Genomic DNA, 14,881 nt, shown 5'->3' on the forward strand with positions numbered 1-14,881 from the left:
GCAATGGAACTGGATAAAGTCATGCCCCAATCGGACAGGGAAGATGTCCAAAATACTTATTAACAACATAAATGGTTTTAATATAGGTGTGATTTTAAATGTACCAGACAGTCCCATGTCAACTCATTACCCTTTGGATTAACTTCCTGCAGAGATTGTGGTGAAAATTAAATGAAGCAGCCAACTCTCTAAAAATAAGTATATAGTTTAACTAATATTTTTGTCTGGAAATTTAGCTCTATAATTAAGAAAAAAAATTACAGTATATTCACTCCATACACAACTTCCAGAAATAAAGCCAGAGTTAGATATTTTGACAAAAGGTGCTATTGGCATATTACAAAACTAAACTTTACACAGTGACAATGCAAGAAACTATTACTACTGTCTTCCAAAATTAATCAATAGATCATGAAAATATGTGGTTAACTTCCAGAAACCAACTTGTGAATGCAAAGCTTTTTAAAAGTATGACTTCATGTTTTAGTAGAGTTTGATTTACATCCTTGTCAATATATATACATACACATACTCCACATTTTAAAATGTCTCATTTTCTCCTCTCTGCACCATCTGTACTACCTAGTATTACCCTGTAATAGTCCAACAGTCTACGGACTGGTCTCACTACTCCAATATATCCTCCAAACCAAGTGCCAGATCTAAAGCACAGATCTTTCTCAAGCTTTCAGTCATTCCTCCTCTCAAATCACATCTCCCACCCTCACACCCCAACTCTAATCCCGCAGGATCACACATGTTCAGAAGCTTGTAAGGGCCAGACAGATAAAGACAGATTTACAGGGGGCTATAGGAACCAGGAAAGCACAAGCCCCAACTCTAATAAAAGGCAGCCACTCCTCAACTCCAATTTTCAGACAAACCAGAAATTAGTGTTTTGATAAGATATTTCTCAAAAAAAATTTTTTTATTTATTTATTTGAGAGAGAATGTAGGTGGGGGGGTGGGGGGGGCAGAGGAAGAGGAAGGGAGTTCGCCCTGGCAGGGCCTGACCCCAGGACCCAGAGATCATGACCTCAGCCAAGGCAGATGCTTAACTGACTGAGCTGCCCAGGCACCCCATATCTCAATTTTTTAAATCTATGCAGACCAAATAAAATATATCTGTGAAGCTCGATGCATAGGCTACTATTTCATAACTTCTGACCTAAAGGGTAAAGTCCAGATTTGGTTATAATTTATCTTTGCAAATTTATCTTCATCAATCCTACCACGCAACTTACACTCTAATATTATTCACAGAACTACTTACCTGTCCCACCCTACAGGCACTACAGACCATTGCCTGCCTGCCAGTCATCATTCACTTGTTTAGCTTTGCCATGAGAGCCCTCCCCTCCCCCAATAATCCATTTTTCATGTCTAGCTTCTGCTCAGGCCTCAAAGGGTGAGTAAAACATCATGATCCATACCAGCTTTCACACTGCACTACAGTTCTTTATGTAAAAGACTGTAAGCTTCTGGAAGCAAGGTACATATCTCATTCTGTTCTGCACGCCCAGCAACCGAACAGTACCTGCTTGAGTACATGTTCAATAATGAATGGAGTTATTTATCTGCTATTTACATAACAATTTGTATCTCAACTTGATAGCTATTATACAGTAATATGGTCCCTTAGATTTTGAAAATCTAAAGACAAACAGGTTTAGAAAAATATCCCTGTAATACTAAATTTGAATCAGAACTAATAAGATCTCATGGTTCTTTTTAAGTATACTCTAGTTCTATCTACTGAAAGGCTCTAAAAGCAATGACAACCCAACAACAAGGCTTTGGACTTCTAAATACCATTCCCCACTAAAAGGAATCAGAGCTTCTTGGAGAAATGGTTGATGCCTGAAATGCAGAGAAAGTGAAAAGCCAAGAAACACACAAAGACTGATGGGATCATATCAAAAGGAAGCAGGGTGCTACCTTGAAGGGGCTCTCATTAGCCAAATCAGAGACAATAAAGACTGCTGGAGCACCTGGGTGGCTCAGTCAGTTAAGCATCTCAATTCTCGGTTCCAGTTCAGGTCATGGTCTCAGGGTGGTGGGATGGAATCCCACCTCGGGCTCCCTGCTCAGCAGAAGATTTTCTTCCTAATCCTCTCTCTCTTCCCAACCCCCCCCCCAATTTCTCTCTCAAATAAGTAAATCTTTACCAAAAAAGACTGATTGTTAATACACTAAATAAATAAATAAAATACTCCATGAGAGTATGATGGTACACAAAAGAAAGGAGGAGAAACAGGGATGGCCTCTGTGAATGCTAGCTAATAAATGTAGACAGAATGACAGAAAACCACAATTTTGTAACTCCTATTGTAATAAATGACTTCAGGATCAGGATGATGAAACCATTTGGGGCACCTGGGTGGCACAGATGGTTAAGCCTCTGCTTTCAGCTCAGGTCATGATCCCAGGGTCCTGGGATTGAGTCCCATATCGGGCTCCTTGCTCAGCGAGGAACCTGCTTTCTCCCTCTCCCTCTGCTGCTGCCCCTGCTTGTGCTCTCTCTCTCTCTCTCTCTCTCTGTCAAATAAATAAATAAAATCCTTTAAAAAAAAAAAAAAAAGGATGCTAAAACCACTGGGTGAAATGTTGTAATGGAATAGGATATTTACAAGGTTCCAAAATACTGTCCCATTAATTCCTTTCTAATAGCAGAGGATAAAATTGTACCTTTATAAATGAGAGACCTGGCTATTGCCACCTTAGCCAAGGGATCAAATTTAACATAGCTCATAATGGGATAACCTGTCATCAAGTGTCTCCCAACATGACTCAATGCAAAGTAAGTACACTTCACCTACGATGAAGCATTCTTGTCAGAATGTTTAACCTGGTTGCAATCAAGGCTCTCACCTAACTTCCAGTTTACAGTAAGTACAGTAGCTAGAGAGACAAGTTAAATGACACCATGAGGAAATAAGCAAATGAAGAACAGTTGCACATCCTGGAAAACAAGTAAGCTGGACTCTGTAAAAACAATCGATGCCAGGAGAGGAGGGAAAGGGCAGAGGGAATGTTCCAAATTAAAAGAAATTAAAGAGATATAATAACCAGACACAATGGATGTATTCTGTTTGAATCCTGGCCTTTAAAACAAAATGGGGGGAGAGGGGGACAGCATGCCAAAAGAGACATTCTTGGGACAATTAAGAAAATCTAACTGAATATCCGATATTACATTATGGGATTATTTTCATTTTTTTCAAACATAAAAATAGTATTGTGGTTTTATATATGAAATAGAAATGACTACATATAATATGTGGTTATATATCTATATATACCTATATGTACATGGTTCTGTGTGTGTGTGTGTGTGTGTGTGTGTGTAGTTTTAGAGAGAGAGCCTATACTTATTCTTAGGAGACAAGTGCTGTAATATTTAAAGGGTGAAGTATCATCCTTGCTACTTATTATCAAATTTCTTAACAACCACAAAGGATATGTATTTGAGGAGAGAAGGACAGAAGATGAGAGAGAAAGAGGAAGAAGGGAGGAAAGTGGCAAGTGGGAAAAGGAGGAATGGAGGCATGAAGCAGAGAAATAATACAAATATGGCAAAACTTTAACAACTGTTGACTCTAGGTGGAAAGCCTATACAAGTGTTTGTTGTACTGGGTTTCCCCCAACTCTTCTGTATATATATGAAAATTTTCAAAATAAAAAGTTATGGGGCAGCTTGAAATCCACATAACATCATGAGAGTATCAGGGAAAAAAGAATATTCTCAAGCAAAGTCCTGAGAGTATATATTGCAGCAGTATAACTGGAGGGCAATGTGGCAATGTCTATCAGATTTTTTAAAAGCATCTATCTAATGAACTTAACTCCTAGGAAACTTTCCTAAAGATAAACTTCCCCACATGTAAAACGACATATACACTAAGTTATTCTTTACAGCATTATATGTAATAGCAAAAGACTGGCCATAACCTGTACATGTATCAGTCCAGACTGGTTTAACAAATTATAGCACCTACAATAAATCAGCATGCATCTTTTAAATTATCTCTTCAAAAAATATGGGTGCTCTTTGGGAACTGATATGAAACATAACCATGTCATGTTTTACACTAAAAAAATTTCAAGGTGCAGATGAAATGTACAGCACACACACTTATACATGAAAGCTACACAAAAATATGGTTGAATAGCTGGAGTCAGAGGGAACAGGAGACCTGCCGACTTTTAAAAGTCTACTCCCTTTTGTACTTTATGAATTTTGTAGCATACACATATACAATGTATCCTAAAAACCTTTTTGTTAAGTACTGATTTACTGTAGCTATAATGAACTCCTCATATCTCCATGCTTTCATTACCAAAACCGGGCATTACAGACCCCCTAGGAACTAGGGCCAGAAGTGCGCGTGTCAGGTAAAAATAGCCGACAGTAAACATCTGCCTTACAAATCCCTTCAATACGGCCGCACTAGACTGACACACCATCTCTGCAATTCCAACACAGCTCATTTTCACTCCGTTTGAACAGTTCACTGTTTCTTCAACTGCCTAGTATACAAAACAGCTGGCTTGTCCTTTGGCCTCATGTTGTGATATTAAAAATGTATTTAAAATACCATAATCACACTTATCACAGCTAGATGAGCAGCAGTCACGAGTTGAGACAGGCTGAGAAAAGAGCAAATTTTCATTTCTCATGTCACACTTGATCCACAGCCTTCACTGTTCAGGTTATTTTCCCCTTGCTTTGGTCATGAGATATATGGGAGTTAATTTGCTTAAATGTCCATAAGATACATAGTGACAATGTGGAGTTTTAAAAAACACATTTCAAAAACTTACCTCCATTAATTAAACAAACCATTATAGTGTTTAAAAAAAAAAAAAGCAAATCATAACCCAAACATAATGGGCTAATCTGCAGACTGGGAACATACTGTAATGGACTATCAGGTTCAGATGAAAAGGAGAGTGGTAACACTGCTTGATCACTATCACATATGATCTCATAAGGTCATGTGAACTTACAGTCCGTGTCTTTATGTTAGCATTCCCATACACTGATACACAGATTCCTCAATCTACACTCTGAGAAATCTTATAAATCTACTGAGTAAAGTGGGCTACCAGTGGAGCAAAATAAAAATTCCCAAATCTTTCTCTCTCCCCCTGCTTTCTCTGATGCTCATATTCCTACTAGATACTTCTCAAAGAGGATTCACGACACACAACTCAAATTCATTACAAATTAAATTCATTCTTTTACCCTCTACCTCTCCCACGCCCTGTATGCCCTTCTGCTAATATTCCTCATCTTGGAAAAGACAGTAAACATCCATCTTGGTGCCCAAGGCAAAAATCTAAAATTCATACTATAGTCCATCCATCACCTACTCCAATAATCAATCCTCAAGTTCTGTAGATCCTACCACCTACATCTTTTCTTAAGTCCAATCCACCTTCATCATGCCCACCATCAATGCTTCGGTTTACCTTCCTCATTGCTCACTTGAACTAACTGGTCTCCCTGCCTTCACTCTCTCTAATCCACTTTGCACATACCTGAAAAGTTAACTTCCTAAAATAGAAATTTGGTTATGTTACTCTTTCTTCCTTCAGAACAGAAGAACAAGAGTGAGTCACAAAGTAATGATATAGCAAGCTAAAAACAAGCTCATTCAATAACACAATAAAATCCAAAGAGAATGTACCACTGAGTTTATTTTTTATGAGTATGTTCTTATTCCACCCCACACTACATGACCAAATTAAATAAGCCAATACAACTGTTTTGGTCTATAGACTACATGGAAGCAAAAAAAATCTGACTGCCTGCCTTCTCAGAGTCAAAAATGAATACAAAATGAATCACAGCAGTGATAAAGGCATTTATTTCCTTCAGTTTTCTGAAGGGAAACGAAGGGTTTCCCAGACCTATGAAGTCAAGAATGCATTCAAGCTGAAATGTACTAACTTGTCTAAAAATGAATGCCTTAATCTGAAAAGGTTTGGGGAAGTTAAAAGCAAAGAGAGAAGGACGCCTGGGTGGCTCAATTGGTTAAGCATCTGCCTTCGGCTCAGGTCATGATCCCTGGGTCCTGGGATTGAGTTCTGCATCCAGCTCCTTGCTCAGCGAGGAGCCTGCTTCTCCCTCTGCCTGTCGCTCCTCCTGTCTGTGCTCTCTCTCTCTCTCTCTGACAAATAAGTAAATCTTTAAAAAGGGGGGGGGGCAAGGAAAGAAGTTGAAGGAAGAGGTTCTGCCATAGGGAAAAACCACCCATCCCTACTATAAGCTGAATGAGGTTGTCTCAGTCCCAGTCCAGCAAATATCTCACTTTTCTGGTTGAGTCCATGCTAACTATACAATCTGACCTGAGAGGTCAAGTCTATACACATAAGAACAGTATTTCAGGCATTTGGCTTGAGTCTTCAGGTCCCTCTAACTCTGTTTCTTACTGAAAACTTAAACTGGTATATTAATTAGGACTAGTAACCAAATCTACCTATCAAAAAGGTTTATATTAATCATACCAACATGCACATACCATTATAAACTAGTAGACTGGAATTGTGGCTTTACTTATCAATCTTGCACAGCTGGTTAATACTGGACATACCTGGGATGAGGCGTTGCTTTGAACATGCTGACCAAATCAGATTTCTTGGGGTTTAAAACCAATGAACAGACCCAGGATGAAGGTAAATTCTAAAACTGCACATGTGGCTATTTAAATTAAATAAAACTTAAAATTCAGGTCCTCAGTTACAGAGCCACGTTTCAAAACAGCCCCATGTGACTAGCGGCTACCATACTGAACAGCAGAGATATTGAACACTTTCATTACCATAGAAGTTCTACTGGACAATAATGTTCTGGAAGATAGCCTCCAACAAACCCTACTGTGAATCCCCTTGGGAAACAGCCTGATAGTCTTGAATGACTAACACGGAACTGAGATCTAGACTGTTTTGTACCAAAGGTCAGAAGTAGATAGTCGACACAACAATTGTTTCCTTTTCCTTTGCAGTGATTTCAGTTTTAGCCCTCAGGATTTCCACCCCTCTTCTTATCACTGGATGACACTCGATACTAGAGGCAATACAGCACAGACTTTAGAAGCACACTCTCTGAAGCCAGATTGCCTGGATTCGTACCTATCTTTGTCTCTTCCTAGACAGGAGACCTTGGACATGTTATTTAATTACTCTATCATTCAGTTTCCTCATCAGTAAATACGTAATGGTACCTTGAGTTAATACGAATATAAAAAGTTTATACATATGAAGTGCTTATAATTGTGCTCAACACAGAGTAAGTTTATGATAAAAAGACATTTTTTTTTAAGATTAAAGGAAATGGATAATCTGGAGAGTATATTAAATACCAAAAAGGGATGCCTGGGTGGCTCAGCTGGTTAAGCCACTGCCTTCAGCTCAGGTCATGATCCCAGGGTCCTGGGATAGAGTCCCGCATCCGGCTCCTCGTTCAGCAGGGAGCCTGCTTCTCTCTCTGCCTCTTTCCTGCCACACTGCCTGCTTGTGCGCGTGTGCGCGCTCGCTCGCTCGCTCTCTCTCTCTCTGACAAATAAATAAACTCTTTTAAAAAAAAAAATACATACATACATACATACCCCCCCCCAAAAAAATCATGTTTTCAAGAGAGCTGCCTGCCAATGTAAAATACCTTTGTTACTCGTAAGGCTACCAAACCACAGGTCAAACGAAGTCCACATAATAAGCTACTGAGCTATTTAAATAACCAATAAAAACTAAGGAGGCACTGAGAAGATACAGGTTCAAGTTCACTAGAGCATATGATACTTCCCTGTATACACCATGTTTTGACATTTAAATGCACTGTCTCTCTTATACTCCCTAAGTTACCTTTATGTTCACTTGAAGATCTTATAATTTCTTCACCAAGCAGAAAGACCACAAGATATAAAAATACCATGCCAAGCAATGATCTATCATTTGTTTTCCAAGTGGAAACCCTTCATGGAAAACCACACCTTGCTCTTGCAGATGGGCAATTTGAAAATCCAGAAGATGAAGTTTAAACTTCAGCAAACGCAGTCACATGGAAAGAGCCAGAACTTTGGAAACATAAAGACTCAAGCCTAAAGCGTGGCTTTGCCATTTATTAGCTGTATGACCCAGGGCAACTTGCACTTACTTAATGCTTATGAGCTTCATTTCACTATCTATAAAATATAAGGTTATAGCATGTGCCAACTGAGTAAGAAATATATGTGAAGAGCCTCTAACAGTGCCTGGCACTTACCAAATGTTCAATAAACAGTTGCTACAGTTAATAAATCCTCCTGAAAAGACCCTCCAAGAGTCCCAAGAATAAAACACCACTACTTTATATGGTAACTACAATAACTATTTTGACCTGGTATTAGGTATAAATCATGAGATAATACCTTAAAATTATCACCTGTTTTCCATATTTTCCAAGCTTGCCCCAAACAAACTTCCCTTGTTTACTGTACTCCCTGTCTGACTATAACTATAAACCATTTGGGCCTACAATAAAAATAAATGCAATTCTTACACTAAAACAAAGTGTCTACTAGAAATTCTTCCAGACACCTTCACTAATCCATCCCAAACATGAACACTATATCTAAATATCTAGCATTTCTTCCTTTCTCTATCAATGGAAAAAAGTGAAGAAATTTGTTTTTTAAGTTTCTTTCAGTGAGTTGAGTTTCACATAACAAAACAATACAGGGTAATTGCTTACCTGGACAATATTTTGTACTTCAGATCCACCAATCCAGAATGAATGGGGGTATTCCCTTTCAGACTAGTCTGAGAAAAGACAGCAGTCAAGCAGCTTCCAAGATTCTTTCCGTTTACTGTATCCAGCTTTCTTCAATAAAATCCCAAACATGCACTTCGGTAACTGTTGAAAGACAGAAAGCAATCCATACACCCACCATGGCACCAGCGGCAAAGGAGAGCCACCAAGAAATGGAAGGAAGGGTCAATGGAGTGGTGGATCTGAGGCACAGAAAAAAAGTTACAACCCCTGAGTCAGCTATTCGGGATAAAAGTTCTGCAGCAGCATTCCTCACCTCTGTGCTGACAGAAGAATAAGAAATTCTACATGGCAAAGAAGGAAACATCCCTAGTATTAATTTTTATTCATGATAAATATGTAATTCCAAATGAGAGCTGCTAAACACTTACTCTACTACCCACATAAAATTGTCTCGGACCATTCGGCTACAAAGAACTTCCTTCTCCATTTTCTAAGACAGCTCCACCACCATGACAAAAAATTTGGCACCCAAAATTAACGATATGAGAGGGCTCAAATATCCCCCAATAAAGACATTTAGGCACCTAGCAAGACATCTTTTGGTTTGCTACCTTTAAGATATCAAATCTACACATTACCCAAATCTTCAACCCTCAACTGAAATACAGGATGTTTTAGAACACATGGCATATTTTAAGAGTGAACTGATTCAGTAAAGGCCAATCCCCCACAACTGGCTGGTCATTGGGCTAAACTGAGGAAAATTATAAAAAAACACAATTTACTAAATGACACCTTTAAATACAGAAGCCCAGTCCACACATTGTATCAACATTCTTTTACTACCATACCAACTCTTCCATTAGACTGCAAATATATAAACAAAATATAAGGGAGACAGAAAAAAAGCACTCAACGGGATAACAAAAATAAAAACTTCAAAAAGCAATCAAAAGACTGTTAACTTACTTGGACATAAATTTCCTACCTCCTCAATTGCCACCCTGCCAAAATGTTCCTACAGTAATTATAATACCTACCTTTATTTAAAGACTACTAATAGGCCAGGCCTTTTACATTCATTACTCATATTTAATTCTCAAAAAAATCAGAAGAAATAACTTGCCCCAAATCCCACATCTACTGAGTGGTAGAGACCATGCCCTTTCCAACAAGCCCTGCGGCCTGCCATGTCTAAGGACCAGAAAGGCCACAACTCCTGGGTTAGAAGAAACCGAGCTTCACCCTCAAAGGTCCTGAGTTAATTAACCTCAAAATGGAGAAGTAAAATATACCAAAGAGTAAATATTTCACCCTAGCCGAACTAAAATACAACTGAACCAGTTAAACCACCCTGAAAGGGCTAACTCTCCATATCTCGGCACTTAAAAAAGCATTTCTTAACAGAGGCTCACAATATTAATGATAAAACACATTATAATCTTGTCCAAGTAGGGCTTTGTGTTTAGCAGCAAAGACTGCATCTGTGACAAAGAGTATCAAACCCAGCTGAAATGGAGGAATTTTAAAATTCCAAGATCTGTCAATAAAAAGTCCATAGGCAATAACTAAAGATGTTTCGATGTATCACATTTGTAGGCAAAGCAACGGGAGTGACTGAAATAGCCTCACCACAACAATCGTATGGAAGCATCCAAATACCCACAACCTAAAAAAAGAGTTCACATAAGTAAAATCTCAAGCAAAGAATGAGTGCTCAAGCTTCTCCCTTTAAGCGGTATCACCCTGCAGCCCAAAAATAAACTGAAAACCCAGTTTTGATAAAAGCAACTAGTGAGCTATGGGCTAGTAGCTAAGTCCTAAAAGAATGTGCTTCACGTTTCAAAGTGTAACTTACTGCCATAACCAAAATGCTGAGCAATTATGGCAAAAGACAACCACAATCTGACTAATGGACTCATTTCTGAACCTCCTGAATCACCAAGCCTTTTCCTGTATTACTGTCTTAATTTTCTTCTCTTCCCTTCAAATATTTACTGAATGCCTAATTGGTGGCAGGCCTTATGCTGCTAGAGCTACAAAGCTTAACAGAAGCCAGACCAGGAGTGTAAAGACTGACTCTTCCTGTCCTCTGCCCCTTTCTCTTTGAGTCTCCCAAGTGATCATTTCACAGAACCAAAATATATTTTATTATTAGTTCCACGTGATCATTTCACAGAACCAAAATATATTTTATTATTATTAGTTCCTGAAACTAGTTAAGCATTCTCAATTTAATTCTTAAAAAAAATAAAAATTAAAAATGACTTAAGTTCCTTTTTCTCAGCAGTAGAGCTCCAACTTAATTTTTTTTCTGTGGCTCTGAAGCAAGCTATTAGAATCGTTTCCTATATTCATTATAATTATTATATTTACCCCTCTCTGCACTCAAAGACTTTTTTTTTTTTCCATTTTATGCGTTAATATCCCATTGTTTCTACTTCACAGTTTTCCACCCTGTGAAGGTCTTCTTTGTTGACTAACCGTGAGAAGGAATTTCCTAAAAATGCTTCCTGCTGACATCGCAGAACTCTGCAATCTTTAAATTTTGTGAAAACAAGATTAAGATCCAGGTTAGAGATATCCTACTCGACTGTCAGGTCTTCCTGGTTTGTCTATCATTTGCTTACAAAGACAAACTTCCTGTTAGGCAATTGTGATCAGCAGAAACTTAACTGAGGCTAACAAGCACATTCTTGACCAACAGGTTTTTTCCCCCTTTGTCAACTAATTCAATGAACAACAATACAACCCGGGAGGAAATCTTGTATAATACCCACTGCTTATTCTGTTAAAGGTCAAAATCATCAGCTTTGGTAAAACAAGAATAAGAACTGGAAAATCCTAATTTCCTCATCAAAATTAAACCGATCAAACATAAATCACAATGCTCAATTGTAATACAAACTAATCACCAGCCCCCTTCTACCTTCTACTGAACAGGACTGGGTGGATTCTCTCTGTAAGTAGAGTACCCGTCTAATTATGTCTAACTGGCAATACTTAGTAATTGTAACACCACTTCCGCTTCCCGAATTTCCAAGATAATACTGATTCTGTATGATTACATCATTTCCCCTAAAGACACCTCATTAAACAGACAGCGAAAAGCGACTCAATGTCTGGCCTCTGCAAAGCTTCACAAATAAATACACGAACAACTAAAGTGTAAAAATTAAAACACCATCTGTCTTGACTGTGCTTCACAAAACCCAATCCCTGTACTTGTGGGGAAGTCAGTATGGCAAGCAGTTACCAGATAAGCGTCTGCAAGGTGTTTTCACATACATCTCTCCCATAATCCTCCCAACAACTTGGAGCAAAACCTACATTTTCTTATTTTTACCGATAACAAAAGCATAGCACAGAAAGGTTAACTTTCTTAAGGTCACACAGCCCGCAGGTGATAGGGCTAAGATACAAACTCGGGTGCTTCCCTCTAAAGCCCATGCCCTTGCTGCTAAATCATGCTTTTCTAAGGTCACAGAATCCTCAGAACTTACTGGCTCTTGGCAAGTTCACATCCAAAGATATAAAAGGAATTTGGTTTCCTCAGTACTTTGCTACCAACCACTCTCCCGGATGTGTGTAAATCACTCTGCTGTGTGTAAGTCTGTAAATAATGGTTTTAAAATGTCTAGGGATGTCCGTGTACCAAACACCACCCTCCTCATCTGCTTTACCACTCTTTTTCCTCTATTCATCTACACTTTTGTCTTAAAGTTATCAAAAGGAAATCTTAAAAACATTTCACACCATGAAAAAAATTACCTCATTAATTAAGTCAATGTATCTACTGCACACCCAAGGACTCAGCATTTCGAAGGATTCAAAAGACAAGAGCCTCTGGAAAGGAAATTTAAACAGGATCACAAGCTTTTATGATACACAGACGGGTATGATAAGTCCCATAAGAGTTAGGAATAGATTATTATGAGAATTAGTGATACAGGCGAGAATTACCATACAGACAGACAGCAATAATGCGCATCAACAATCAACAAGAAAAGTCGACTCCACATTTACTGAACACGTACCATAAGAAGGTACTGTGAGTTTATCGTTCTACAAGGGACACAGACAGGAAACTGTACCACGAACCCAGAATATGCTAAGTGCCACAAGATAAATACAAAGTGCCAGAATTCATTCATTTCATTTAACAGTGAACATCATGTAGGCAGTGCTATAAAAACAAAATGGCATGTGCCACCATAATGTAAATTGACATCAAAAGAGGTGGCATCTAAACTGTATCTGAAGACAAGACTTTCTCAGTACAGGTGAAGAGAGAACTGCTGAGACTTGACCTAAGCCAATGTGGACAGACAGCCGACTATTAAGTCCCTCCAGTGAACATCAGTAGCCTTCAATACATGGACTTGGTCAGTTAGGATCAGTGCTGACAGAAAAAAAAAAGGGAGGGGTGGGGGAAAGCATGAGCAAAATCTGAAGAACCCTGGTCTGCCCTTTGGCTGTAAAACAGAGTAAGTGAGGAATGGGGGAAGAAAAGCTGGGGGTCTGGAACTGAAACTACTAGGAGTTGAAGTGCTTTCTTTCCCTTAAAGTGTAAACACCACAAGGTGGAACCCAGGAACCTCAGAGCGCAAGATTCATAGGCTCAAACAGCACTACTCAGAGGGCTCTACAGCTGACCCTTGAACAACATGGGAGATTAAGGACACTGACCGCCACCTAATAGAAAATCTGCACGTAACTTCTGACTCCCTAAACTTAACTACTAATAGCCTACTGTTGACTGGAAGCCTAATCAATAAGGTGACTAACCAGGTGACTAACACACATTTTGTATTTCATATGTATCATATATCACATTCTTACATAAATTAAGCTAAGGAAAATATTAAGACAATCATAAAGAAAAAAACGTGTATTTAAAAAAGTATATAAAAAAATAAGTGGACCCACACAGTTCAAGCACATGTTGTTCCAGGGTAAAATGGCTGTTAAGTGCTACTCTGTGAACCTATATGATAGCCTAGTGATTTCTCTGTGCTAGCTCTCTGTTCTCAGGTTAGGGCAATCGAGAGCCAAGGGTACCAAGACATGATCACAGGATCATGTTTGTCCTTGCCAATTCTGAAGGGACACCTAACCTACTCCAAACCAGCAGCAAAAAATGATGTATTTGAGCCACCTCTCGAGGCAGGTAAATGAGTCTATAAATATTTATGTGGTTTATTTCATTCAGATCCTTCTTAAACCTATTTAATCTGCATTTGGTAAATCAGCACATCCTTAGGAGTAGATAAGGATAAGTGATGGTGACAAACTAAGATCCAATTTCCTAGAAGAGTCACTAAATCCTACTTACTCCAGTCAGAAAACCAGTGACAAGAAGCCGGGGGGGGGGGGGTGTCCAAAAAGAAAAAAAGAAAAATTTCCATGACTTCACTTAGTTTCTTTCATCTCCTTGGCCTTGTGGCCTGCCCATACTTCAACAGCTCAAAAACACAGCACTGGTATCTTACCTTCTTAATAAGGTCCAATGTACTTTACCTATATTACTAAATTCAACAAGTAATACAGCCACTTAGAACACAAAAAAAGGAAAATGAGTCATGTAAGGTCATTGAGCAAAGAGAGGAACCAACCAACAGCTAACAATAAACTGCTCATCAACTTGTGTTTGTGGGAGGAAGGTGGGTATGCTCTCACATCCATAGAGGAAGCAGGGCTACCTTTCCTAACCTTGAACATCAGTTTCTGCTATCTTCTAATAGGGAAAACTTACCATCTTTCTCTTTCAATTAACAACTCTGTGAGTGCTTTCTAGTAATGAGGGCCTGAACATCAACCCATATTCCTATTTCAAGCATGGATAAACATCATATGATACATAATGCAATATTCCTTCTTTCAGTGAAATCCACCATAACAGACATGGTCTGATAAACTTTGTATATATATCCTACTGGATTACTACTTTTTTACCTCATTAATAATAATGCTCATTCTACCAAAGTCAGAAATTTCAAAAACAGTCCCACAAACTAGGTACAATACTCATTCAATATAAGGCCACAAAAGTCATTTGGCAGTTAAATTATTTACCATCAGCAATTATAAATTCAATTGTCTCAATGAAGAGTTTAGAGTCTATAC

General features: G+C 38.5%; 1 protein-coding gene across 8 annotated transcripts in view; it reads right to left on the bottom strand.

Moving 5' to 3' along the window:
• FBXW11 (F-box and WD repeat domain containing 11) overlaps positions 1-14,881 on the bottom strand; it is a 121,228-nt gene that overhangs the window by 103,284 nt on the left and 3,063 nt on the right. For 2 of the 8 annotated variants that reach the window (XM_047730788.1, XM_047730789.1), the window contains exon 2: positions 8,735-8,896. The exons of the other annotated variants lie outside the window; for them this stretch is intronic. The gene's annotated coding sequence lies outside the window, so the exon portion shown is untranslated. The remainder of the gene's footprint in view (positions 1-8,734; positions 8,897-14,881) is intronic. 8 annotated transcript variants of the gene reach the window in all.

Source organism: Lutra lutra, chromosome 5, assembly GCF_902655055.1.
Source record: "Lutra lutra chromosome 5, mLutLut1.2, whole genome shotgun sequence".
Taxonomy (NCBI): Eukaryota; Metazoa; Chordata; class Mammalia; order Carnivora; family Mustelidae; genus Lutra; species Lutra lutra.